Here is a 5,146-nt window from a genome sequence, read left to right as displayed (position 1 = left end):
TATCCTGTGTCACTTAATTGGCTGCTGAAACATTGATTAATTAACCAGTCTGGGAGCTTAAACGCATGTACTTTTTTTGAAGCATCAATTATGAGTCAGGCACTGTGGCTCTTGGTTCATAAATGAGGAAACCAACGTTTAGGTCACACAGCTTTAAATAGACAAACCCAGGTCTCCTGGCTTCCAGTGAAGCCCAGGCTGTTTCCACCATGCAGTACTGCTCAAGGTTGGACTTGAACAGGAGCTCACAGCCCAGCAGGCCGCTCTGGTCCTCCAGTACATTTAAATGTTTCCTGTCTAGGTTTGGAACTTGTGCATTTTCCCCTTTTTTTCCTGGACCCTGTAGTCAAATAAAAGCTATGCTCACAAGTGGCTTGCCCATCATTAGTTCAGAGGCCAAATACATAATTTTATTTCCATTTCAGATGGTACTTTGATAGGTTGTGACTCTGAAATGGGTTATGTAAACAGTATTAAAGACAAAGCTGGACATTAGTTAGAACTTTAAGGATAGATGTTAAACAGTAATATACTATCACAATAGGGAAAAGGGTCCCATGTGAATTGAACTCAACTTGGATTTGTGCAAAGGTGACTAGGCATTTCACAGGGTGAATGGGAGAACAGGGAGAAGGCCAGCCTAGACTTAGAAGAGTCAGGAATGTGAAAAATTACAAAAAGTGGAAAGTGGTTGATGTGAAACCCCTCTGGGTTTGCTGACTGGTGCTTTTTGAAGTAAGACTCTTACCCTCCCACAGATACTGGGAGTCAGGGCCCTGTGTTCAGGGGTTGGCTGGAACAAACAGTTAATTCTTTCAGCAGCTTTGAGTTTTCTTAAGCAGGCACTTTAAGGTGAGCTAGGATCATCTTAGGGATGTGACCTTGAGCTGTGAGAAATTATGTTAGTGTTTGTTCAAGTCTTTATAGGCAAAAGTTGAGGCCTAGTTGAGAAGGGGGCTCAGAGGAGCTTAGCTAGAGTTTGGTCAAGAAAAGAATCTTTGTTAGGAGTTTAAAGCTTTTTTTTCTTTTTTTTGGAGACTAGTGCTTTCTCTCTTATCCAGGCTGGAGTGCAGAGGCACGATCATGGCTTACTGCAGCCTCGACTTTCTGGGCTTGAGCGATCCTCCTGTTTCAGCCTCCCAAGTAGCTATTTATTTATTTATTTTTGAGATGGGGTCTCATTCTGTGAGTGCAGTGGTGTGAACACAGCTCAGTGCAGCCTCAGCCTCTGAGGCTCAAGCTGTCTTTCCACCTCAGTCCCCCGAGTAGCTGGGACTACAGGTACACACCACTACGCCTGGCTAATTCTTATAACTTTTTATAGAGACAGGGTCTCCCTATGTTGCCCAGGCTGGTCTGGAACTCCTGGGCTCAGGTGATCCTCCTGCCTTGGCCTCCCAAAGTGTTGGGATTACAGGCGTGAGCCATCATGCCTGGCCTGGCTAATTTTTAAAATTTTTTTGTAGAGACAGGGTCTCCCTATGTTGCCTAGGCTGATTGTGAACTCCTGTGCTCAAGAGCTCCTCCTGTCTTGGCTTCCCAAAATGCTGTGATTATAGGTGTGAGCCACTGCATCTGGCCAAAAGCTGAAAACTTGCCCCTTGTTCTCTACTAGTGATCCCTGAGCTTTGCTGCATACTGGAATCACTTGGAGGTCCTTAAAAAAATACTGATGCTTGGTTCCCACTCCCAGAATCCTTGATCTAATTGATATGGCATGGGCCTGGGCTTTGGGATTTCTGACGGCTCCCCAGATGATTCTAATGTGCAGTGACATCTGGGAATCACTGCTTTAGATTGACATGCTACTCAAAGCAGTGTGTGTGCCCCAAGCACTCACTGCACTCCAAGCACTCAAAGCACTGGTGTCCCCAAGTGATTCTCATGCACAGTAAAGCTTGTGCACTGCTCTAAGCCAGTGATTCTCAAACTGAGTCCACATCAGTAACACCAGGAGGGCTTTGGCTTGTCAAAACAGAGATGTCTGGGCCTACCCGCTGTGTTTCTGATTCAGTAGGTCTAGAATTTTTCAGGGTCCAAGAATTTGTTGGTCCAGCAAGTTCCCAGGTGCTGCTGATGCTGCTGGCTCAGGGACCACACTCAGAACTACTGGTCTATGATGATACTCTCTTCCTGTAAGTACTAGGTGAGAGCTTAGTGATGCCAATTAGCTATGTGACTTTAGTCATGTCACTTAACCTCAGGCCTCAGTTTTTTCATTTATCAAGTAAAGAGGTTTGACTAGCTACTCTCTAGGATTGCTTTTCGTTTGCTATAGCAAATCACAATATACGTGTATGTATCTAGCAAGCAGATATAAGCTCTAATTGATGTAAATTTCCAAGAGCAATTACAGGCTTGTGATGACAAAGTGCTTCTTGATGCTGGGCCTTTCCTGGGGGCTGCACTTTGAGCCACTTGATCTAAGAGCTGAGCCTCAGTTAGTAAGGGATGACCTGGCTCTGAGGAACTGAGTTACCCACTAAGTAAGTGCGCATGATGTATAACTCAGGATGTCAGTGATCCCCCAAATGTGGCCTCCGTCTCACAGCATTAGCCTCACCTGGGCATTTGTTAGAAATGCAAACTGTAATTCTAGTTTGGGGGGATGGGACTCAGCACTCTTGTGGTGAGAACGTTTCTTGGTCCGTGGCAGGCACCCACTAAGTGCTTGTAGGGTGGATGTATGAATGAGCGACACATTTAGCAAATTATCTCTTAGGTTGAGTCACTGCAGTTAGTTAAACCTATGGTTTTTTTTTTTTTTTTTGAGATGGGGTCTCACTATGTTGCCCAGGCTGGACTCAAACTCCTGGGCTCAAATGATCCTCCTGCCTCAGTCTCCCAAGTAGCTGGGATTATAGGCACACCCCACCATGCCTGGCTAACTTTACCCAGTTTAATACTGATTCTCATTAGCTTCCATTTCAGAGGCTGACATTTCCTACTTTTATCCCCAAATTATTTTGGTGCCTATAGCATCCCAACTATGCACTGATAACAGGTTTCCAAACAATATATTTGAAATCAAAGCCCTGTTGGATAATTTACATGGATATCAGCTTATTTTTTAAATTCACTTATATTTTCAAATGAGAATGACTTGTGCAGATATTTCTTGGGCACAATTTCTTACCCTTTTAAAAGAGAAAAATCAGTCTTTAAGGTATTATCTCTCACAAGTGATGGCTTAAAATTGTTTACATACATGCAAACCTAGGGGCTGAGGACATTGTGGGGGTGTCTCTATTTATCTTAATGGAGCTGTGTTACCTGGCCAGATTCAGGGAGGTGTGGGGAAGTGGGAGACTGAGGAAACCATCAGGCTGGGAGGCAGAGCTGGGCAGGGTGTGGATGTGAGGACCTGGGTCTCTGAGTTTCTGACTGGAAGGTCTAAAACATGGGTCAAATAAGATCAGGGCAAGCAGGCTCTGGTTAATATAACACGAATATTCTGGCCAACAGTGTAAATGCTGACCTCTTACCCAAAAAGATACCCCTTGTGACACAGAATGAAGCCACTGCTCTAACATGACCCCTGCTGACAACCTGCTTCTCCTTTGACAAGATTCCAGGTAACACAATTGCACAATGTGATACTCAAAGGCTGTCCTATCTCCCACTACTTAGGTTCACATTCTCCTGTAACTCAAAGGCAGAGAGAATTTTGCAAAAATTCCCAAGTGCTGACCCACAAACAATAATCATTGTAATTACTGGCAAAATTCACAAAGGTACAGCCTATCTAGAGTTTTCTTTAGACCCTCCTCAAGTCCTCGGTGTATATTAAGCACTCAGGAAATGTTTATTGTTAGGTATAATGAGTGGGGGCAAGGATTTTGGTCATGATTCTTCTTAAAGTCACCCAAAAGAGTGGAGAGAGTTAAAAAAATATTGCAAGTACTCTGTTGGGGCTGGGGGTGGCAACACCTCTCATCATATATCATCGAGAAGTCCTAGAAATGTTTGCCTGGGGCTTTATGGGGACTAAACTAGGGGAGAATGAAGTCCTAGAAATGTTTGCCTGGGGCTTTATGGGGACTAAACTGGGGGAGAATTAGCATGCCTTACCGGCTCCTGGTCATCTGAAGATGTCCTTTAGGGAAGGAAACTCCATGACAGAAACTTCCAGGGAGGCTGTGGTAAACTTGGGCCATGCTTTCTGGATGTGAACTCAATGACTCTTATGAATGGGACACCTATGAAAAGTTACCAGTGAGGACTTCAGGCTTTGGAGTAATTGACACAGGCTTTGTATTTAGAATAAAGTGAGGAAAGAACACAGAGACAGTGCCATCTCACATGCTGGTGTTCATTTAATTTACTATGTATTTTTAAAAATAATGCCTTCCCTCCAACAAGCTCAGTTTGCAAATACAAACAGTAGGTGCACATTGAAAAATAATAATCTCTAAATCTTTTTACTTGCAAAGACTCAACTGTTATTTTAAAAAGTCTGTCCATGCCTAGGACAAGCTCTAGGTAAGGTACATGTCATCTTGAATGCTGCCACCCATGACCTGCTCCTGGAATTCTGTTGCTGCTCATACATGCAGAAGTAAAGCAATTAAACCAAGGAAGGGAGGCAGCTGGGTCTAAGGAGAAAGGGCTTATGTGAAAGAGCTCCTCAGAATTTCCCAAAGCCTCCTGTGCCACCCTAAAGGTCCTCCAGTCCTTGAAAAGGGTCTGTGGGCAGGAGACTGGCTTTGGAGTGAAACCAGTTGCCATCTGAGGAGTAGCGGCACATGTAAGTGGGACTCGGGTGCTAACTGGACAGCTGGGACTTATCTGGCCCAGAGACACATTTTGTTTGGGATGCACAGAAGTTTTAAAAATTTTGAGACTTCAGATTTCAAAAATTGGGAGATTCACATACGTATCTGGATTTCTGTTTTCTTTTTAAAAAGCCAGTCAAACTTAGTAGTTGTGAGAGTGTGTGTGTGTGTGTGTGGGGGGGGGGGGGTTGTAGATCAACTTTAGTGACACTAATGTTAAGTTCTGATGGATTTCTGTTTTCTGAATAATTAGAAAATTCCAGCAATACTTGACCTGTATTTAGCTGACTAAGCTTAGTGGCTGTCCCCAAGTTTACCACATTCATTTGTGACCTGCTTTTCTCATCCACATTACCTATGTGAATTCTGAA

This window comes from Pongo abelii, chromosome 16 (genome assembly GCF_028885655.2).
Source record: "Pongo abelii isolate AG06213 chromosome 16, NHGRI_mPonAbe1-v2.0_pri, whole genome shotgun sequence".
Taxonomy (NCBI): Eukaryota; Metazoa; Chordata; class Mammalia; order Primates; family Hominidae; genus Pongo; species Pongo abelii.
This window is presented reverse-complemented; position numbering follows the sequence as displayed.